At 40.2% G+C, this 24,691-nt stretch overlaps 1 protein-coding gene across 1 annotated transcript in view; it reads right to left on the reverse strand.

The window, feature by feature from the left end:
• Positions 1–24,691, reverse strand: part of PITX2 (paired like homeodomain 2) — a 37,359-nt gene that overhangs the window by 6,246 nt on the left and 6,422 nt on the right. The window lies entirely within an intron of this gene.

Here is a 24,691-nt window from a genome sequence, read left to right on the forward strand (position 1 = left end):
TCTCTGAATTCACCAGAATTCTAGTTTTTAGTACTAACACTGTCAGATTTTAACCGGGCACTCGTTGATTCGGATTAGCCTACTCTATATATCTGAGTTAAATATTCCTGGACCGGAATCAAGATTTCAGTTGGATTGAAGGAGATTGGTGCAGGAAGGACTTGCTGCATTTCAGAAACTTGGGCCGTTAGCATTCATTAGTCTTAAAAAGATAACTAGAATCCTTTCAGGCTAAGATATTTTATTAGCTCATCATAAAGATTATCCAAATTTGGAAACCATATGCCCTCCCTCACCGCTCTTCAGATCTCTAAAACTCAAGGCACTGCACGGAATCCAGTTATCTCCTAGGTCAGTTTGGCTACACGGGGTATCATCTCCAACAATAACTGCGTTGGCTTTCTGTTAGCTGGTTATTTCTACACTCGTACTCATACTTATGCTTTTTGGTTGGTTCAGGAAGCTGTAAAATCAGACCTTCCCCGTTTATTCGGAAGAATTTGCTCATCTGTATTTTGAAATCTGGTTAGAGCAAGTTACTTGCCTGCATATATTTAAGCACTTTTCTGCATTGTATCCTAGTACATTGAAAACGAAAATAATTCCTTAAATTATCCAAAGGTCTGTCAGGTGACAATCTAGGCTTTCAAGTGTATTATCGCAAGGAAATAGTCATTAAAATGGAAACCAAAGACCCGGTTGAGAAAACTGAAAAAAATGTTCTAGGTTCTTTTCTCTTTTTCTGTGTGCGTTGGTCCGGGATCAACGTGGGCTGGATCGATTTATAGATTTGTAAAATCTGGGACAAATAAAACAAAACACTTTACAAAAGCACACGTTTAGGAACGGCTTGACCAATATAATATTGCTGTTGGTCGGCGGACAAAGAGAACTCTTTTCAGAGGAAGAGCTGAAAGAAAACTGTAAATGGCAGATGATATTGCATCGTTTACTTTCACTGCTTTCTGAGATATCTCACAGATTGTTCGGGTTGTTGAAATCACCCTCTGATTTGGGGGTAGAATAATATTAGGTTATAATTAATCTTAGACAACAATACTCTAGGAAAAAAAAATGTCTGCATGTCTTGCTTGATGCTGTACAATGATGTTCTTTCATTGCACGCCAGGTAAAACCCCGAGCTTCACATAGGAGTCTGCTACTGTGCCGAAATGACTTATCCATGATATTCTATGGCAGATGCAAAGCGCGGCTTCCAAGAAAAGAAATCCCAAATCCTTTTTCCTTTCCAGGGATTTGCGACCATATCGCCTTTCTATCCCACAAGAGAATTTTCATCAAATCCCTTATCTAAATAAACTCTTGAAGCATGTCACCACAAAGTGAGGGTCTGAAGCAAAGCAACATGCAAAAAGAATTAAAAAAAAAAAAAAAGCAAATCAGTTTCTATAAAGGAGAATATCTATCTATCTCTATCTATCCTTTTGTTAGGGTATTTCTTTTCATTGCGCTATATTATCTAAAATATATATATTTTTTTAACCCGAGGTAATTATTTTATTTTGGTTTCTCCGTTCAACTTGTTTTTTTCCCCTTGGCGTGGGACTTTGCTCTACACAGGGCATACGTGTGATTCTTACAAAGTTTTCCGATTGCAGCCATAAAAATCCTGTTGTTTTTCACAACAACATGTGCTAACGTATGTGAAGTTTGTCTTATTACAGGATGTATTTATTTATACTTTTATATTGATATTCTAGGAGCAAAGAGCACAATAGCAATCGCATCCTTCCGTTAATTCTCAGATTTTATATAATGAAGTTTGGCATCCCGGCAATGATGACTAGGTAAATCTTTTCCTAGAAAGGACACCGGCAATTATTAAACCGTACCCCTCTCCGTCTCTTTCATTCCCCTCGTCTTTATCTGCCGTCTCTATCCCCTCTCTAGCGGTCTCACTTGTCACTAAATCATACATATCACTTTAGCAGGCTGTTAGTAAAGAACGTAAAATTAATTTACATTCTGCTCATTGTCTGGTGTTTAAATGACGTGTTTTATCCCTGAGATTTGGCAAAGATTCTCTGTCTCAGACCCCACAGCGTTTCGATAGAGACAATGCGCTCACATTTGTAGAGGATTTTAATCTGATAAGACTAATTTGCTTAAGTCTTTTAAATAGGGGGTTTAGAATAGTTCTAGCCGCTTTCTTATTGAATTTCCTCTAATTCCCCGAGATCATAAAGTTTATGTGTAAAGTAAATATTTCCTCCCTCTGCACCCGCAGCAGATGACCTATAACTAAGTCAATATGAATCCAGCTCCATTCTGAACAATTTGTTTACTAATCGTATTCCAGTTTCTTTTAGCCTTAGTGAATGTCTGGGGTCTCAGAACAGGGCATTCCCTGAATCTGTCTCCAGGAATGGATGAAACCATCCACTCGGAATCTTCTGTCACTATTATTATAAGCAGAAAAGGCAGCGGAGAGAGAAACATTCCGGAATTTTTCTGATGTTCAACCTTATCTCCATTTTTTTTTTCCTCACACCACAAATGCCAAGACCCAAGGAGCTGAGACGGAGATGAAAAAGACGGAGAGGTCAAATAATATTCCATCACCAACAGACTTTATGCAATTATAATAAATGGTGAAGTATCACAGCTGATCTTTTGTAAGAGGTAATGTTCGTGAACCAGGGAGATAAAAAAAAACAAGACAAAACACCAGATTTTCCTGCTGATGGCAGTTACCTTCATAAAGGAAATGTGAAAAGAGGAATATTAAAACTTATTCAGGTGTTCCTCGTTTTTGCATGAACAGACGTGTGCTTGGATTTGAAAGGGGCTGAAAATATTGATTATATGTTTTGTGGGATATGCAGTTCGATAATTGTTCTGAAGTCTTTGATCAAAAAAATATTAATTTAAAAATCAGATTGAACTTTGAATTGCCCTACATTTATGTTAACGTGTGCATGCACGACCCATTTACTTGATAAAATGAACATTTAGAGGTTGCAAAGCTATGAGGAACAAAATTATACTGTGGTTGACCATGAGAGCATTCACGTTTTATTTTACAAGATATGTCGTAAAATATTTCGCATTTTCTGGGTTTTATATTTTATTTAGAGTCAATCTAGTCTTTTATAAGGTTGTGAATTATGTTCAAAGAAAACATAAAAAGAATGTCTAGAGTTATTTATCCGTGGAGTGTTTTCCTCTACATTTTGTTCCATCGCTTTCATAAACAAAGATCATAGGAAATTAAGGTAAAAATATTTATTTTTTTAAGGTTCAGTAGGAGGCAGAAAATCAATAACTGCCAACTTAGTTATTTAGAAATGTTCGAATACATTCGATAATTAAAAATATAATGAGCATATAAATGATACAGTACACTGGGGCACGAAAGAATTTGATCTGTTGATGCCAAGACAGAGAAATCTCTTTCTGAAAAGTCATAAACTAAATCTGAGCCAGATTTAGGAAAAATTTCCATCCCCTCTCAACATCACAGAATGGGTTGAAATGAAACCCTTGTTAAGTTCGGCCATAGCTATCTGTTCATTTACCAGTCCATCCATCCATTATACTGGCCGAATCTCCAAAAGTTACTGCTTTTGTTTTTTTTTTTTTCATTTTCACTTCTGTGAAGAAGTCCTTTTTTTTTTTTTGTTTTGCTAATTACAGAAAACTGCATAGAATCAGAGAGTCCATACTTGGATCAGTAAGTTTAACTCCGTGAATGCAGTTTGTGTTTAGTATTCTGGTTCTGTCTCTGCAGATGTCTTGTGGGGGAGAGCCTACAGGTGGTACTTTAATAGACATCAACATGAATGTGCCAGTCCTGGAGACCTTTAGACTGGGTTCAGTTTTCTGAAGCCTCTCTCTCCCGTCTAGGGACAAAATCCATCCAGTAGGCAGGGAACAAATGAAATTATGCAAATAAAGAACTCTGGTCTATGCATAATGATAAGAACATAAGAAGTGCCATGCTGGCTCAGAGCAAGGTCTATGGAGCCTGGCATCTTGTCTCCCACCGTGACCAGTCCCGGTCACAAGTACTCATCGACCCCCAATAGTTGATCAATTCCTTGTATCTTACTCCCAGAGACCAACACTGGCTTTCCCAAATCTACCTGGCTAATAACTGTTTATGGGCTTTTCTTTCCGAAATTTGCCCCATTGAACCCTAGGTTAGTTGTTTTGATTAATCCTCCTGGAACAGATTCCAGATTGAATCCAGAGTTTGATTGTGCTCTGAGTTAAAAAGTACTCCCTAAGATTTGTTTTAAATCTGCTGGTTGTGAGTTTCATGGGTGTCCCCCTAGTCCTTGTGTTATTTGAAAGGGTAAATATAAATAACCTTTCCCTATCTACCTGTTCCATCTCACTGGTGATTTTATAAATTTCAATCATATCCTCTCTCAGTCATCTCTCTTCGGAGCTAAGGAGCCCGAATTTATTTAGCTTTTCTCCATGAGGGAGGTTTTCATCTCCTTTCATCTTTTTTTGTTCCCCTTCTCTGAATTTTTAACACTTCTTCTCTATGTTAAGGGATATTTGACGGTTTATAGAATTTCTTAATATTAAAATGTGCTCTTTTCAGAATATTGGATCCTATTTCTAATTGTCATGAAAGTTTATTTAATTTAGAGCTGGTAAATAGACTTAAAACATAACAAATCAGAGCTGGTGGTGCATCCAGATTATACTTTTTCTTTTGAATAAAGTTATTCAAGGTTCATTTTGATCCCTTTATGGCACTGTGGAAACAGAGCAAATTCACACTCCACAATCCTCTGATAAAAATCTGCAAACACGGGCTTAGGGGTGAAATACTCAACACCACACAGGGTACTGAAATTCAATTTGTATTTATTTAGCAATAACCTGTGCAACCTTCACCATAACAATGGAGTGCATGCTTTGGACATGATCGACTACAGGTCCTATCTTTCCCATGGTTTTCTCTCATTCAGTCTATCGATGAATTCACAAAAGCGTTGAGAATGGATGCAAGAGAGTGGGGACTAACCACGTTTAAACTCTTTTTATTCTTTATTTTTCTTTTCAAAATAATTGAACCAAGAAAACAGAACTTAAGAAACCCTTTAGAAAGCAGTGTGACTTTTCAATAATAATAATAATAAAACACCCCAATATAGAAGCAGAGGGTTGATTCTTCCAGAGAAGGGTTACCAAAACGGTACAGATTCTGCATCAAAAGCTCTGGCAGTTGAGACTTATGGATGGAAGGGATAAGTTTGGAGCTAAAGCGCTAAGCACAGAGCACTGCTGGGAGCTGAGGCACTAAATTTAGCATCTCAGCACTTTCCAAGGTGGGAGAAAGTAATCGTGTGTGGGGCAATGACAGCATAAATTGGGCTCTGATGCACATGTTATAAACAGGGACCATCATTTCCAGTTTTTATTGTATTTCTCCCAGGGATTTCTCAGTATGTATTACAACAAGAAATAAAATGGGATTTACCTGGAAAAATGAAGTCATTTCCCCCCACTGATTTCTCCTGCTTTTCTTCTTGTTGTTGTAAGAAACTCTCATAAATTACTGGGTTAAATAAAATAAAAACTGAAAACGGAGGTCCCTGGTTATAAATAACAACCCCCAGACCTGGAAGCTGGTGATTGGTGGGAAAATAAGGGTTTTCCTGCCCAGGTCCAAAATGACAAATCGATCGTAAATAAATAACAAGTTTGAAGGGCAGGCTTTATTTTTTAGTTCACTCAATTTCTTCACAATATACTAAAGACATTCATACAAGGAAAATAGGAAGCTACACAGACAACGAAAAAAAATGAAGCATATAACAATTTAAACACATCTCAATTAATGTATACAATACACAAGTTAAGAAGCAGAAATCATCCCAAAAAGTAATAGAATCAAATCTGAACAAATTATATAGATAGATTCATTCACACACCCACAAATCTGAAATATAACAATAGAATACAAGAAGCACTCCTAATATGAACCCCGACCATAAGATCATAATAAAGAAGCAGAGTGAGTATCTGAAACAGTCCTACCCTTTAAAAAGGTCTCAAGATATTGCAGATCAAAAAAAAAAATCATACTTATTACCAGGATATTTTTTACCAGTGACATTTTGAAAGATCAACTGCCCCTAACACAAAACAAAACAAAACAAAACAAACGCACCCAAAAAAAACTCTTGATGCAAAGATAGAAATGTTTTACTTCAGCTTTGTTGACCCGATAAATATGGATATATATATAGTTTAAATCCAAGCAAAGAGCCCCAAACACCCTTCTTTTTCAGATTTCAAAACTATTAGATAGCCCAGTCTAACTCCTCTTCTGGTGAGGATTCCAGGGGCTGATTCCTATCAAGCCAAATGACCTTTTCCTCTAACCCCTCTTGTCCCTCTACACCTTTACCAGAGGGAAATGATTAGCGTTAGTAACCAGGGCAGGGCATCTCGAGGATCCTTAAGCTTCTCATGTACATATATTTTACACATATCTAGAAGGCAACACTAGATCTGTGGGGAAAATTAAAAAAAGGTTAGGTTATTTCTTCTAACAGTTTTCTCAATATACTCACCTTACTTTTAGAAAAGTTTTACTTAAGTCCTGTAAGGGACACACTTGACCCTAGGGCTTGAAAATGATGAATAACAGCGCCCTTATCCTTCTTCTCTAGGAACTTAGAATGAGACATCAGTTTCAGCAACGATTTAGGTGATTTGCTAAATAGATTGTCTAAATAAACTGTAATCCTCAAGTCCATCTCTTTTAAATATCCCCTTCTTCTAAGCACTAACAGTGTAAATTATTTCTTTCTGCATTACTGCTGGTGCTAAGAAGTTATAAAATAGTACCTAATCTGAGCAGAAAGAGGGAAACTTGATACTTGAAAAGTATGAATAAGACACAAGAAGCAAACATTTTTCAGTGGAAAGGAAGTTCTAGAATTGGAGATCATGATGTCAGACTCAAAACAATAGACTCAAGAGCAGGGCTAGAAAAATATTTTGAAAGCTTGGTCACCAGCCCAAAATTTTAGTAGCCGGGGCAAAAAACCAAAAAATGTTTTCCCTTGTAACATTTATTTATTTGTTTATGTTTGTTTACTTTAGTAGTTGTTATTTTGCCAGTTTTGTTAGATTTTTTTGTTTATGCTTGAGATTTATTTTTTGCTTTTTTATTTTTATTTTTATTTTTTTGCCTTTTTAAAATTTTTTTGCATGGGGTAATTTTTGTTTTTGTTTTTTTGCTTTTGTCCTTTTTTTCCCTTTCCCCCCCTCATCAACATTTCTCATGCCTACTAAAGTCTTGGGTCCTTTTCTTCCCTTCTTTCCTGCTCCCCTCCCTTCTAACTTGTTCTGGGCAGGTAGTGGAAGTTCAGGCCATAAAGATGCTTTCTGGGCCTTGGTCTCTACAGCAACAGCAGTAGCAGCTCCTTTAATGTCTCCCTTAGCAGAGGCAGCAGTGGCAACTCTTCCTTGAGTAGCAGCAGTGGCACTCCTCCAGGGCCTCCTGCAGTAGCAGGGTCAGTGCAAGAATATGAGGCATCCAATATCAACCTTCAGCCTTGCACCCCCAGCTCGCTCCCTTTCCCAATTAACTTTGAGACCCAAAGGTTACCTCATTCCCCTAAGAGTTTGGCAATTAAATTCAACAATCACGATGATCGCACCACCCCTCCCAGAACAATCCTGTAAAAATTCATAATTGGACATAGGAAGAACAATTTTGAAAAGCCATTTAGGAGTTCAATACTAATTTACTAAGGTAAAAGGTCTTTTTTGAAAATTGTCTTCCCTTAAAGTGGTTCAGAGGGGAAAGTGCTCTCTTACTTCCCCTTTGAGAACTGGTGCAAAGCTTGAAGGTAATTTTACCGGTGGCATTTGCAGCTAAATGTACAGTTTTGAAAAGTGCCCCCATATATTTAAACTTTGATTTGTAAATGAAGACAGGTGGAGGGTAATTTTCAAACAGACCACATGGCAGTAAATGTGTGTGGACATTGTACAGGCAGGCTTAACCAAGGATTTTCAAAGCAAACGTACAGGCATAAATGTATTTTGAAAATCTTCAGGTAATTGGTCGAGTATGCCCAGGAGCTGCCTTGCACAGCATAACAGTTGCTTCAAGCAGAGCAGAACTTGCGCATGGAAAAATTACGTGCATACGCTGTACGATCAGAAACCTTATGTCCGTAAGTGCCGCCTCCTGGAATGCTCTGCGCAGTGCGTGCAAAAGCACCCGTGAAACTGAGGTCACGTGTGGGCTTCTATATGCACACACCTGACTGATTTCCAAAAGCAGATTTAGGTAAATCCTTTTCAAAATGACCCACAATACAAAGATGTTTCAGAAATCATGTCACGGTGTGATGAAAGTTTGGGGGTAGACTGCAAAAAAAAAAAAAAAAAAAGGTTCATAAAATGTAAAAATGTTGTCTGAAGTAATCCCTGAAAGGGCTGGTTGGTCTGAATTTGAATGCTTCTCTTCCTATCTAATACAAACACAATTTCAAATTCTTTTGTAATCTCAATAACAGTGACATAAACTCCCTCCATTACCAGACCTGTAAAACAATCACTCAGAGCCTAAACAGCACTACCTGCCAGAACTAAAAAAAAGCCACAGCCCTATTTATGAGAAGGCAACAAAGCAAATATTACACCAGGCCCTGGAACAGCATTGCTATTATTCTCAGTAGGTAAAAGATGTAGCCTAGTGGTTAGACCAATGGGCTGAGAATCAGAGAAACCAGAGTTTAAATCCCACTGCCCTCCTGTGATTCATCTTGGGCAAGTCACCAGTATCTCCCATTGTCTCAGTTACAATCTAAGGGCCTGATTTAGTAAGGCTTTTCTCCCATTCTGTGTCTTTGGGAAAAATGCTTAGATTATAAATTCTTTTGGACAGGAATTTATTGTACAGAATAAGATGGGCTACACAGAAACTACATGATAGTGAAATATGTTATGTTTGTCGCATAAACAGAAGTCAGGAAAACTCTAATCAAATACAGAATAAGTGACTACAAATTATAAACATAAATATACAGACAAGAAATGAACTCTAGTCTACTCCAACTCCCCCTCCCTTCTCCTCCTGTTTCCTACAGGACAAGAGGGGAGAGAGCAGAGTTACTCTTGAGAGCTCTGCTCTGCCCGCTCTAGCCTCATCTTCCTCTTGTTCCCTTAAAAAAAAAAAAAAAAAAAAAAGAGAGAGGAAAGAAAGTACAGATGGGGAGGAGTTGATTTAAGGAGTAGAGTGGCTCTTCCTTATTCTGCTATTTCCACTCACCCCCACTTCCCTGCACGCTGCCTGAGAAGAGAGAGGCTATAGCAGGAAGCCGAAGGCTGTTCTCTGCTGCCTGAGATTTAGGACATTGGTGAATAGAATCATCGATGCAGAGCCTTGTGCATTCATGCTGGAGCCCCCGGTGCCAGTCCCAAAACAATTGCAATCTAGGCGTTTGCCTAGTCTGCTCAATGGAAGAGTCGGCTCTGAGCAGCAGCAATGGAAGCATCTCCTGAGCCGACCAGATGCTCTTTTCAGGCTCAGACTGGACATGGTAACTGTGGCTTCTTCCTGGCTCAGAAGCCATTTTATAAGCACCCAGGTGATCTGACACCTAGTTTTCTCCACCTCTGCTCAGAAATAACATTAGAAAATATTTCTTTATGGAAAGGGTGGTGTCTGCATGGAACGGCCCAGACAGGGAAGGGGGTGGAGACAAGAACTGCTTTAGAATTCTAGAAAGCCTGGGATAAGCACAGAGGATCCCTAAGCTGCTAAGAAGCAAACGGAAAGCTGGACTCCACAAAAGCAGGCAGACTAAATGAGCCCCCACGGTCCTTATCTATTATTATTGTCTGTGTTTCATTTTGTTCTTCATCCATTGACTTATCTCATCTCTGTGTACTGACAATTGGACTTTTTTTTTTTAAGCTATGAATAAGAGCGTAAGAAATTTACTTTTTCTGTTATTTGTCCGTACTCTCAATTGGAAGACAGCATAAACATTTGTGTACTGCGTATTATTAAATAATTAATGCTATAAAAGAAATTAAAAAAATAATATATATATATATATATATATATTGGTACCCAGTACCGCCGAGTGAGGTCTTGCTTGGATCACTGGTGTCTTTGGAAAATAGAGGAGGCTCATTTACAGCATGTTAGTGGTAATGCCAAGGTCTTAGCACCATGTCAGCACTTGGCAGCTTCCTTAAAAAGCAGCGCTAAAGCCTGCGGCGCTGGACACTGTGCTGTGTTTCTGAGTGAGGGCAAAGCAGCAGCATGGCATTGCCACCTGAAATCTATGTGGCATCTGGCAATAAAGGCGCACACAGTTCTAATGGCACAGAAAGGAATTGCAAGGGGCTGGCAAAAATTTAAAAAAAATAAAAAGGAAAATGCCATTTTCTCGTGCCAGCTGAAGATTTACAACCAAGTTGCCCACTTGCCTCGCCTAAAGCCTTTTGGGCTTCCCCAGTTTACTGCTGTTGAAAAGCAGGGGCAAAACTGTTGGTTGCATTCTTTCCAACCAGTCATTTCAGCCCTGCTTTCCAAAGCCCTGAGGGTTTACCACAGGAAACTATCCCTCCTTTTGGGACAGGTTTTAAGCTTCCTATCTGTCTGTTCTCTGAGTGGGATACAGTCAGCTATTCTCCCTCCCCCATGCCTTTCAATTCTTCCTGAGGCCAGTGCCTGGCTTATCGGCATGGTCAGTTCGTGCGCATTATACCGCCTTGCCCTCTACGATGGGGAAAAGCTTTTTTTTTTTTTTTTTTTTTTTTTTTTTTACCTCCTAACTGCTTCCCTGAGAGCTCAGAGCCTTAACTGGCACAATTTCTAAGGCAGGGCCTTCCCAAACCTGCCCTGGGGACTCTTTCCCGGCCAGTCAGGATGTTTTAGGAGATCATTTCCCCACACATTGCAGGCCCAGTGTATACCGACTGATCCCCTGCATCCCCTGGCTGTGGGATCCCTAGGACAGCTTTGGGAAGCCCCTCTTCTACTGGCAGCTTCTTTACAGACTTTATTTAAAAAGTGTGCCAGCTCTTCATTAATTTAACACTAGAAGATATAGTGATATAGTAAATGCTGGAAGATAGAGATCAAAATGGTCTTATCCAGTCTGCCCAATGAGGGTTATATAACTGCCTCACCATGCTGGAGACAGTAAAGTTACCACAGGTTACCTCAGTGCTTGATTTCCAGCCTCTTGCTATGAAGGATCCTGTGTTTGTCCCATGTCCTTTTTAATTCTGTCACCATTTTCATCTTCATCACCTCCTCTAGGAGGACATTCCAGGTATCCACCACCCTTTCTGTGAAACATATTTCCTGATGATGTTCTTGAGTAAGCTTGCCAACTAGCTACAGATTTTCAGGACAAACTGACTTGGTCCTGGTTTTACCTCACTGCATGCTGGAACTTGTAGTCCTGCTTTTCTAAAGGACTGCAATAGGGAACAACAAGTTCCTCTCATGGAATGGGATAAAACCAGGACTGGATGGGTCTGTCCTGAAAATCTGGAGCCAGCTGGCAACCTTGTTCTTCAGTCTACCCTTCTGGAACTACATATCATGTCCCTAATTCTACAGCTTCCTTTTCATTGGAAATGGTTTGTTTCTTGTGCATTTTTTGCAATAGCTTTCAAGTGTTCAAAAGTCAGCCTCATACCTGCCTGTATATTCTCTCCTCTAGGGTATAGATATATACAGTACATTGTCCAGTCTCATCTAATATGTCTTTTGTTGCAAATCCCACACCATTTTGGTCACCTTTCTTTGGACCACCTCCATCCTCTCTCTGTCCTCTTTGAGATACGGCCTCCAGATTTGAACACCATACTCCAGGTGAGTCCTCACCAGTGATCTGCACAGGGGCTGCATTACCTTCTATTTCCTGCTGGTTATGTCTCTCTCTGTATGCAGCCTATCATCCTTCTGGCCTTAGTAACCACTGCTGTGCTGCTTTCAGATCACCTGACACCATCATCCTAAGGTCTCTCTCCTGGCCCGTGCGTGGTCCCTTACCCCACCCCCCATCGCTTACTGCTCCTTTGGATTTCTTACACAGAATACATCACACTGCACTTTTTTGGCAAGCCTACAAAACTTTCAACCACTCCTCTAGCTTTATTATATCACTTCTCATTCTGTTGTCATCTTTTTCTTCAGGATGTCCACTCTGCTGCACTTCATAGAGTCATCCACAAAAAGGCAAACTTTTCCTTCGATCCCATCCACAATATCACTCACAAAGATATTGATCCGAGTCAGCCCCCAGGATCAAGCCCTGAGGCTCTCCACTGATCACTTTCCTCTCCTGCAAGTGAATTCCATTTACCACTACCCTCTGTCAACCAATTTGTAATCCAGTCCATCACCTTAGGGCCCACTCCCAGACTACTCATTTTATTCATGAGCCTCCTATGCGGGACAGTGTAACACACTCTCCTGAAATCCATGTAAATCACATCTAGCACATGTCCTTGAGGCTTCACCTGTGTTTCACCTACAAGAAACTTACCTCCACTATTACATTATTCATGCCAGTGCAGTCTATTTGTTTGCCTTGCGCTTGCTCTTTGAATGCTGGCATGATATCAGGACCTGCCAGCGAAATGATCTAATAGGGCTGAATTCAATCCCATTTTGTGCCGTACCAAACAAATGCATCCTTGGGTGCTGAAATAATGGCCAGAGAAGCAGAGTTGCCACAACAACATCATGAGGCAGCTGCAGCACTGTCTGGTTCTGCCATGGTGGGCTCAAAATGTTAGTGCTACATAGGTAGGAATAAGGGTCAGCAAAAAAAACCCAAAAGCTGTAGCTGAGCCATTTTATTGGACTGACACAGGGATGCTCAAAAGGCACAAGCGATCTAGTTTTCAGGATATCCACAAGGAATATGCACGAGATAGATTTGCAAAGAATGGAGCCAGTAGATGCAAAACTATCTCATGCATGTTCACTGTGGATATCCTGAAAACCAGGCCTGTTTGTGGCTCTTGAGGAATGAAGTTGGCCACCCTGGACTAACACAATATGGTACATCTGTTATAAGAATAGCTCTTGAAAGCCCGTCACAGATGTATTGAGTCAGCGGATAAAAAACTTGTTCACTGGCCCTTGTTTCTAATATCCAAATGGACCGACACAGCAACCACAATCCTTTGCTCAAAATATTAGTGCTGGATGAATTTAATGCCCATCACTATAATAACGATGATGCTAAGGGCATTCAAAGGCCATGCATTTCCCAAAAAGAGACAGAAGGGGCTTTTAAGCTATGAGCACTTTCGGAGTTGGTGGAGGTAGCCGAGCTGATAGTCTGTGTTTATGGATTATTTAATTTTATGCGTGCACTTGTGTTTTTCATTTTGGATATAGGCTCATGTGCTATGGGCTGCATTTTTGATTGCTTAACGGAGTATGTGAATGCGTTGGTATTTTTTACAGCAATCCTGAAGGTTTTATCTATTTAATTGTATTTTACTGTATTATTGAGGCTCACCTCCTGCATCCAAGGGAATTGGTGAGTAACAAATATAATAAATGAAATGAAATGAGCTTTTGTGAGACACATTTAAAACAAGAACTACAAGTAAATGTTTCATTTCAAAAAGTTTGAGATATTTAATATGATAAAAATGTAAGCCCCTCATAAAAAAAAATTGGAATTGTAAATCTAGGGACATTTTTCTGATTCCCAACAAAGTAAACTTTCAGCCCTGTTTGGAAATGCCTGTAGCAGAAATTCTTTACTGCAATGCATTAGAAAAGCTACTCTGCACCCTAAGTCTTTCCTTTCCTGTTTTTCCCTTCTTTGCTCTCCACCTCACCTGTTCTGCAGGGAAGTGAGCAGTACAGAGCAAAGTAAAGCCTCTTTGCTCTCTGATCTACTCCCTCCCATCCCCTTCTTCAGGGAACAGGAGGGGAGGGGGTAAGGCTAGATTAGACAGCAAACCAAAGAAGAGTTCAGTTTCTGTTGGCATAGCATTGTTTAAATTTTGTGATCACTTACTTTGCATTTGGTGAGGGTCTTTGTTCTCTGTGAGTGACTGAGATGAGGTGTTCTACTAACCTGTTGGATGTGTAGTAATCTGTTTACCAAACAGGAGGTATATTGGTGCACCAGGGCCCACTGTAATACATGCAGTGCTGCCTTTCGATAGGTAGGGCTATTGCTGTTTTGGTGTGGCAGATTTGCTATATAGGTTCTCAGTGACTTTTCTTGCAGGGATTTGTGTTACTTCACAAAGTGTATGGCAGTGAAAGGTGTTTGTGTCACTGTTACTGAGATGACAATAGAATCTGAACTTTTTTTGTATGGTAAGTAGTAAGGGGAAACATCCTAGTTCAGCCAACCAGCCAAACAATTCAGCCAATGCAGTATGGATTCCTTTGAATTTATATATCTATGTATTTCATGATTTATTTTGCAGTCTAGTCCCAAAAATCATAGTTGACACATATATTAGACACCATGACCTAATTTCTGAAACATATTTAAACAGCTGATGTCCAAAATTATGTGTTTTTATAGTATTGTTCTGGGAGGGGAAGTGGTGGGATCATCATCAGAATGAGTTTAATTCAAAATCTTGGGGGGGGGGGGGGCAGGGTGTGGCCTATGGGCTTGATAATTATTTGGGATGAGGATGTTGCAAGGCTGAAGGTTCACTTAGGTGGCCTAATACCTTTGCACCAACCCTGAATCTGGACTGGTGCAAGGGTATGAGAGCCCTGAGGCCTCACATTAATAACTCTTTTCAGCACATGTCTGGTACTAACTCTATATAGTGCTACTCTGAGCTAAACACACTATTTTACAACTGGGTGAGTGCTTCATCTAGTGCTAGAACAAAAGAGACATGCACTATAGAAATACATTCCCAAAGTGAACCGGTCAGAAGGAGAATCCTTGTAAAGGCAGGAAGAAATAGTCTGCTTCTTGTTCCAAATGGTGTTAAAATTTCAGTGCTCTTTTATTTGCTATTTGTACTTTTTTTTTTCATTTGTACATTTATGTTTTTTCTGTTTTTGGCCCAGTTGTTCCAACTTTCTTCTTGTTCTTCTATAGCTAGTATTGAGGTTCTGGTGCCCATGAACTTTCATTGACAACTGCCTGGGTGTTTTCCTCCTATTTATTTTTATAGACTCTCCCTCTCGCTGGTCCTAGTCTAGTCACTGCAGCTATAGTCCTGAGGCAGGAAGCCATTCACCAGAGTTCCTTCTGGAGCCCTGAGTCATGGACTCCAAATCCCAGACACTAGACTGGGGATATGCTTTGACTTGAAATGAAACAGGAAATTGTATTTTTTCTTTTATTTAATGTAAAAAAATGAAAAGAAAAACCAATTAAATTTCGTTGGTTTTTCATTTCATTTAATTTTCCTCACTGAGCAGTCACCAGCCCCGGGCCTAGGCCTTACACTGCTTCTTGCTCCTGCTGCAGAAGTTTTTTTTTTTTAAATTCAAGGTTCTTCAGGCCAGCCTCCACCCACCTGGATGTCTCTTACCTCATCGGTGGTCTTTAGGCGAGGCAGGAGCAATCCCGGGTCACTCCTGCCTGGCTGGGTCAGCATTTCAAAATGGCAATGGCTATAGCACTAAAACCAGCAACAGTTTGCTGTAAGGATGTGAGATTGTACCCCAGGGTAGGCCGGCACCATTTTCAAATACCAATGATGAGGTAAGAGGCATTGGGGGGGGGGGGGGGGGGGGGTAGTATGTTCGAGGGGCCTTTAGCTTTCTAAAATTGAGATGTGGATATTTTTTGACAAGGGGAGAAGGTCCATGACATACTTCTCTGGTTCAGGCATACAGCCTACCCTTTACTGCCAGCACAGCAGGGTGAAATTCTGATTTTTCATTCCCAGTTAGTTTCTGCACCGTTCAAACAGAGTTGCAGCTCAGATTCACCGTCCCAGGACCATTAATGGGCTGTTGCTGATTTAGGAACAGCAAAAGTTAAATTGGAATAGATTTTAGTTTTAATTATGCCGTAGTGCATTATTTTTAAAATATAAACTATGATCCTGTTACGGTAAAAATGACAATTGCAATCAATATCTAAGCTGCCTGAAAATATTGACAGTTTAAAGCTCTAAAGTATTCTCTTCATTTGACATAGCCTGGAGAAGTTCACTTATTAAGATTTTGGTGTCAATTTTCCTTTCTGCATTTTCACCATTGAAAATACTAATTAGATGTTTTTGTGGAGGAATCTGATGCAGTTTCGAGACTTATTTACACAGTGTAAATCCCGGTGCCTAGAACTAAGACAGCGTTAACCCAGTCACCATATTTACAAAGCAGCGCTACCGCTTGAACTTCGGAAATAATGCAATGTTTTCATGCGGTGGCTAAGGGCGCCTGCTGTGCTGCCTGAATGCAAGGAGCCTTCGTCAACGCATAGAAATGAGGACGATACATACGATTCATATTGTAAAAATGGATCGCAAGAGGAGTAAAAAATATCCCCACACAATTGAATGAGTGCTAAAAAAACAAAACAAAACAAAACAAGCCAACCAATAACCCCAACATTCCCCTCCCCCCTCCAGAAAAAATACCCTCTATAGGCTGATTTGGTCTCCGAAAGTACAGTTGTTGTAAAACAGGAGTAAAGTTGGTAACACTATTGGTTCATCAACGAGCAAAGAGGCGCGATTGCTGTGTTCGTTCACTTGAATATGTAGAAACAAAGTTCAACTAACAAGTTCCTTTATGAAAGCTTAGTAAGGGCTTAGCTGGCACTCGGCTTCTGGAGTGATTTATGAGCAGGCGCTAAATCCCTTAGCCCTGTTCGCAAACTCTCTTGAAGTCACATCTGAGTTCAGTTGCAATGGGAATGCCAATGACATGATTAAAATACTAGAAACAACGCAAGGCAACCACTATTAGCAGTGAATTGAAAGCTCACCAAAAATACATAACCTTAAAAAAATATACAATATATATTTTTTTAATCGGCTAGAGGTTTTTCAATATGCGGGGTATTAAATTTAAAAGAATAGATGGGATTTACCGTGCAGATTATGTGATTAAATCCCGGGACCAAATTGGCAACACACTCCGTAACAGCCTGCTACCATTCTGCACGATGCATCTCATTAGGTAAAGTTTAAAACTGCTTCAAAACAATCAGTAAATTAGAAATTGTTCTCTTGTGTAGGACCAGTTTGTTGGAACTCTACAAGGAAGGAGGGTCTGACTAAGGCTTTTCTCCCATTCTCTGTCTTTGGGAAAAATGCTTAGTAAGTGACCCCCTAAATTAATCAGACCCTCCTTCCTTTAGGAACCTGTGTAAGGCTTGGCTTTTTACAATTGCTTTAGGGAAGTCTCAAGTTGTCCCTTTTTTTGTTTTTTTCCAGAGATTTGTAAACTATTTTCATACGTTTTGTTTTGCTGGTTAAGCTGCCTGTGATGTGTTTTTATTATATCATATCATTGCATTGTATGTCGTTAGAAATGTGTAAGTTATTTTATATTTTTTTTAAATATTTTTGCTTATTCAACTTCTGTGATTTGTTTTTGTTTATTGCTGATTTAATTCAAATCTTTATTTTTTGTTTTTATTATATAAATATGGTTTTGTTTGTATTTTATTTTACAGCACTCTGCAGTCTTCTTGGGAGGAGTGGTCTAGACATGGAAATAATAAATACATAAATAGAACATTTATTTGTAGTTATAGAGAAAGCTGGTAAATGACCTTAGAACAGAAAACATATTTTTGTAAAAAAAAAGAAAAAAAAAAAGCAAATGAAGATACATAACAAGGCAGTGTGTAAAAATAACAAAATAACCTATCCTGATCCAGATAATGAAGCACCAGAGCTCTTCATGGTCTGGTGGAAATAGCATGCAATAATATGCCAGGATCCATATGGAGAGTCAAACTATTGTGAACATTTATTTTGCCCATATAGTATAGTTTAAATGGTAAGGCTTATATTTTTAAAAATATATTTCTCATAAGTATAGAATGAAAGAAACTCTTTTGCAAAAAGAATTGTTTGACACTGATTGCTTCATCAGTCTTTTGTGCAAAACTAAATAATCAATGATACAATGAGGAGCCCATGATCTGATGATGTGGCAAATATGCTGATGGGTATCAGACTGACAAACATGAAACAAATTCAAAAGTAATTTCAAGAATTACTTCATTTTACTTGAGGAAAATGTCTGGGCATAGATATTTTCACTTTGGTTTTTCACTGTGCAAATATGTATAACTGGTGAAAGCTTCCCTTGTTTTAGTACAAGGTCTAATATCAATTAATTATTCATTTTTGTTTCAGCTATAAAGTATAGGCCCTCTATATCCTGGAATCATAATTCAGAGTAGCTGTGTGCACATGTGGCCCTGTCTGTCTTGGGTGCCCTGTATCTGTAAATCTATCCACCTGATGAATGGTTAGGCATCAATGAGTATGTGAAACTTGCTTCCTCCTAGATAAGACGGGTAGGTTACCTGTGTTTTGGATAAAGGAAGCCGATTTTATTCTTCTCTGGGCACAAATGCCTTTTATTTAAAATACTTATCAGGAGTGGGGAGCAAATTGATACTTCTGCCACACTCTACAGACAATGCTGTCCAGGAAATGAAACAATGTAAAATCCTTATACAGGCCTTAATTGCAGCGTAAAACTATGTAAAAAAAAAAAAAAATCACATGGAAAGTGTGAAGAAAAGTTATCAAATCACATAAGCAATGCATTTGTCATTGCTCATAGCCTGTGCTAACCCATGAAAATTTCTGCACCTGAATCCAACTTGCCTCATATCTCATTGTTTTAACACTGGTTGATAATTGTCACCCATCCGGCACTAAAATACTGAGGTCAGCATAGTACAGTGTGCCAGCACGAGATACACGAGCCCCATTCTTTTAAAATACCACCTCAATTTTGTAAAAAATGTGGTATAATTATCAAAGTTTGAGGACGTCTTTATAAAAAGTACAGGTGGGGCCTGCTTCATAGGTTCTCTATTTGCTTAAAGATCAGTGATTTAAGCCCTAGCCCCCCAACTCCTTCTCCAAAAAACCATATTTTCCCAGCAATCTCTAACCTATGGGCTCTACTTATAGCACTGGCCTCAGACCCAACTCTCTCTACAAAGTACATAAATTGAGCTAACTGCATCTAGTAAATTTGCAGATATCTATCTGTCTATTTATTTATCTATCTATGCTGAGGGCTGTCACATTTTTGGGCATTGCTATGCTATTCTGCACTGAGCCCTGCACTGTTATCCTTGGAGTTTGTAAATAATCCCCAAAAAGATTTATTTAGAAAGACAGCTACAAGAAATACATTGCATCGTGCTTTTATAGTGCTGGGTGAGCCTGGTGCAAAATTCAAAAGCCAGGTGCTCATGCTCGATGGACCTCTGTCTGACCCAGCATGGCACTTCTTATGTAATATATAATGCTATGCCGCGCAGTGGAAATGATGCTGACAAAGAGATGGGTCTGATACTTGGCTCCATAAACAGCGCAGGAATCGGCCTGAGCACAGCCCTGCAAGTTACAGATTGATGGGAAAGTGGCCTTTCTCCAGGAGAAGAGCCTACAACTCCAAAAATGGCTCAATGTGGACAGTTGGGTGGCAATCTCAAACTCTGAGAAATGAAAAACCTTGTTTCAGAGTTGAACACTTAAAAAAAAAAATTCCTAAGGAAAAATGTGTTAACCTTTTCCTTCAGAAATGCCTTCCAATAGCTAGAAAATGCATATCGTGCAAATGGCTAGATGATGCAGCACCTAATTAAACAATGTGGAGAATACAACTATATCAGATGTTTGTCTGGACAAGGTGGCAAAGTTGGGAGAAATTTCTTATTAATATGGCAATCCAATATTATAATAATCTGCCAAATAAAACTTGCACTATGATCTTTAATACTTATCCAGTGAAAAATAAAATTAGCTAAAGTTTTGGATTTAAATCATTAATAGTGGTAGTTTATATTTAAATAAATAGAAGGTAAGTTCGAAGTTCTTATTTCTGGTAATGATTAGCATTTACATTATTAAGAACTGACAAATTTCTTTTTGGAGAATGATGGTGTCAGGCACAAGAGGGGAAGGGAATTTATTAGGGGTTTTTTTTTATATAGTTCTTTCACTATATTTGAAAAAGAACTTAAAAAAGAAAGCAGGGAATAATATAGGTAGGGTAAATTGTTTAACTGTTATTCAATTTTTTTCTAATTGCTATTGGAGCAAATATTGATATTGTACGTTATATTTATCACTTGCTCATTGCAATTCGTAACAGTTGCTTTTATATTTAAATACTAATAAAAATGACTGAAGGAAAATAAAGTCACCCAGTTTAGTTCCGCTTTTTTGCAAGAGTAATTCCCGAGAATAAAACGGCCTGGACAAGATCCTTAAAAAAAACCAACAAAAAACAGAAAAGGAACAAATCTCATAGAATTGCCTGAGAGCAGCTGCTCGTCCCCTTGCAAATGAATTTTTTTTTTCACGTCGTTTGAATTCTATGCCTCAAACGATACGAAACATTTCACCCGCTGCTGGACGTAATTCTACCACCCCTCCTTTCAGTAGTAAAGGCAGTGGCCGTGCTCTGTAATTAATTCCGACCACAGTATTAAAGTCTGCGCTAAGACCTTTCCGCCAGCGCAGCTCCCTCTGTACAGGAGACCCTTCTCCCCCACCCCCCACAGCCGCCAAATCTGTCCCTTGTTTTTCAAGGTGGTAAATCATGACCTGCAATACTCTATCCTTCCCAACCTTCATTATGCAGCCTGCCCGGGCCACTGCTGCGTTAGCATTCATGTATTCAGCTGCTTTGCTTCACTTCTTTGAATACTCAAATCAGAGTAGCGCGCGCGAAGGTCCTGATTCAGGAAGGTTTCTTGGGTCGGGTGGGAAGGTGAGGGTGGGGTGGGGGAGGGGGTGGATGAAGCTTACTGGGAAAGGCCCAAAGGCTCCCAATTACGTGGCAAGTAAGCGATAAGAACTTAAACCGGGCGTTGACTGCTTTGCCACGGATTTCTAGATACATTTTACACATTTTTTTGGGGGGGGGGGGGCCTGCGCTATTATTTGCAAGACAGGCGCAGAGATGTTGCAAATGAGCACCTCCCCCGCCCTCCGATAAACAATTTAGCAGGGTTAGCACCAGTTCCTGGGCGCAGCCTGTGAGAAAATAATGAGCTCTTAAAACGTCTGGACCCCCCCGTGCGAGTTTCTTCTGCACAACTGGGCCGCCAGGTAAGCGCCGGCCCGGGCGGTTTGTCCCGTCTGGCCCGGGACTTTCAGCGCAGGCCGAGCCCCTTGGCACCTGCCCCATTGCCTTCAAACGCGGGCCTCCTGCTCACCGGGCTGTATGTACTGTATGTACTATTATACTCTGACCTCCACCGTCCACGTTTATAACCACAACCCACGTTTGATGTAGGAGACCTTCTGTCCCCACAGCCCAGGTCCTAGTGGCGGTGACCAAGGACAGGTCCAGCTGAAATGTCGCAATCTCGGGTTTTATTATTATTTCCCCAAATGTTCTCTCCGGGCCTCCCGAATAGAGCGGGCTGGGAACGGTTCCCTGGCAGAGTCCTTGGCTCTTTGGGGGGATAAAGGGCCAATTATTTCGGATGGAAACGCGTGCAGCCTACGGGGGATGCACTGGATCTCCCCCCCCCCCCCCCTCACCCCAGCCTGGTCCAGTTAAGAATCGGAAACCATGCGAAACAATTCTTAGAGGTGGAATCCACCTGAGAGGTTTCTCGAGCCAGCGCAGAACCGTCCTGGGGAGTGCGGTGCCCACAGTGCAAGAGGAGAAAAGCCCCCATTTACCGGCGTTCCTCGATTTAAAGGCCACCATTGTCTCCCCCCACCCCTCAATTGTCGGGGTAGCGAACAATCCGCCTTAGTTGTCATGGCGACCGTAAATCCCCCCCAAATCCCCCCCTATAATCTGAGATGAAGCTTTTTATTTCCCTAGCGAAATAATATTTTAAAAGCTGTCAGCTGAGGACCCACCTTCCAACCACCTCATTATAGTAAATCAAGTCATCTATTAGTTCTAGGGGGAGCTGACGGAATCAGAAACGTCTCCCTGATCCATACTGAAGAATAATTGAAACTTATCAACGAGCAAGGAAAAACCAAACAAACAAATAAATAAAAAAAAGCAAACAAACAAACCAAACAAACAAATAAATAAAAAAAGCAAAACAAAACAACGGACCAAAATAAATAAATAAATAAATAGATAAATACATAATAATGCGAATCTATTCTTTCGGCTTTTCGCCATCCTGGGCGATGGCACTTTCACTGCCTGTTGGAATCATTCTCACGGGGGATCCTCTTTTTCCCCCTGCGATTTCATTTACGTTTGGTTCCCACAAGTGAGCATCCATGTTGGGGGGGGGGGGGGGGGGGGGAGGGGAGCCAGCCACAGGCTGTGCGCGGATATTGAGAGCCCTTCCTGCTGGAAGCGATCCGGGGAGACGTTAAAGCCCGGAGAGTTCGCCGCCCTCTTTTGGCTCTTGTTGCACGAATTCACTGTTTCGGGGGAGGCCTAATGCTCTTCTAAATGGACAAATTGGTGCTTATGTCGTTTGCTTCTGGTCCTGTGCTCTCCCCACCCCCCTTTACCTCTGGCTTGTTGTCTTTTTTCCTATCTTGGATTACCGGGTATTCTCCTAGATGAAGAGCCATTAATTACCCATTCAGTCAATATTAGGAAGACGACAAAGCTTTTTACATAGGATTAAGCAGACATCAGATTGTTCCATTAGTATATTCCTCCTCACGAATAAGCTTTCGTTATACATTTAGTTTTCCCTCGAGTCAGTCGAACAACTGCTGCATATATTATCCCCCCCGCAGACGGAAGGAAAAATAGGCAAGGAGCAAATGGCAACTTTTCATTTCTAGTCTAAGAAAAACCTGCTACAACCGCCGGCTTGACTGCGCGTCTCAGCATCGCTTTACTGGTGAAGAGAGGTGCGAAGCGAGCGCAAAGAACGCGCCCGCGGACTGCCAGGCAGATGTGTGGGCGAAGGTTAATTTTCGGGGCAGATTGGTTAGAAAACGGCTTGCATTTAAACAACAAATGAAGGGTGGGACACTGTCAGGTTATTATAACTCGAATCCTTTTCTCAAGACAATGGTTGAGCAGTCGGACTCGGCCGGAGGACAAGGAAGATGCGATCAGATTTAGTAACAATGGTAATATTTTCTGTAGGCCCGATTCACTAAAGGCTCTGCATGCCAAACATTTTCTACAGTTTTGTGTGCGTGTATGTGTATAGCCCAGCTATGTATGTGTGGTGTGTATATATGCCAAACATTTTCTACAGTTTTGTGTGCGTGTGTGTGTTTGTTAAGGAAAATACGGCCCCCAAAGAAAGAGGACGGTAGCAAACCCCTGCTGAATTATGCTTTGTCTTAACTGTTTGTACTACTGTCTGTAACGAATACCGCACCACACACACAGCTGTCTATAACAAATACCGCACCACGCACGCACGCACGCACACACACACACACACACACACACACACACAGAGCTGTCTGTAACGAATACCGCACCGCACACACACACACACACACACACACAGCTGTCTATAACAAATACCGCACCACGCACACACACACACACACACACTCACACGCACGCACACTGCTGGGCTATATTTGAAGTATCATCCAATTCTGAATGCTTGCACGGTGCGTTTCATTCACCTCCTTCCCGGAACCAAATAATTTTCCAAAGCTTTGACTGGGTACAATAAAGTACTTGGCTTTTCCTCCTATCATCTGATACAGAATGCTATGAGAAAATACGCAAGTAAATGTGGAATTCAATCCGAAAACATTTCCGGAAAAAAAAACCCCAATACCACCGCATTGACCTATTCCTCTAACCACTCACAGCTCTCTCTCTTTTTTTTTTTTTTTTTAAATAAACACTTATTTGGCTTTCAAGAAATCCAGTGACCTATACAACAAGTATGATATTTTTTTTTAAATAAATAATTTTGTACACTAGAATGGTACAACGTAAGAATGTACACAGTTATCGCTTTTAAAGATAGAGGCTTAGGAAAAAGGATTGCAATAATATGAAGTTTTTCAGCATATATTCAATATTTTAATGAATAGTATTCTTGTAGAGGGATTTCACTTCCACGGGAAGGCCAATCCCTTACACATAATATAGGGGACACTTTGCAGAGAATGCCATAATCCTACCTCATAATTAATGGTTGAGAGAAAGACCATGTGTTTCATAACATGGAAAGTAATAGTCAACCTGCCATGTAGCATATGGGGATATTACTTGTACAATACTTAGTACAATAAAACTTTCCTGTAAGGGCTCATAAATTTATTATAGCATTTGCATCAGAAAGGTCCCCTTTTCCCATTAGATAGTACAATATCCTTAGATTAAGACCACCTGTTCCCTGAAACTTCTTTGAAAGGTAAAAAAAAAAAACAAAAACAAACCAGAAAGCTTTTGTTATTCTCAGCCCGTGCACAAGGCCTTCCTCCAGTCCTACATTATTCAAACTGTTTTTATTTGTGGATGAAAACCTGACACCTCCTAACCAGATACACCTGCAATTCTGTAGCTGTTCCCCCATACATTAGGGATTGCAAAAGTGGACTATGTCAAACACACGCACTCCCTCTCTCT

The sequence above is a fragment of the Rhinatrema bivittatum genome, chromosome 1 (genome assembly GCF_901001135.1).
Source record: "Rhinatrema bivittatum chromosome 1, aRhiBiv1.1, whole genome shotgun sequence".
In the NCBI taxonomy this organism is placed as follows: domain Eukaryota; kingdom Metazoa; phylum Chordata; class Amphibia; order Gymnophiona; family Rhinatrematidae; genus Rhinatrema; species Rhinatrema bivittatum.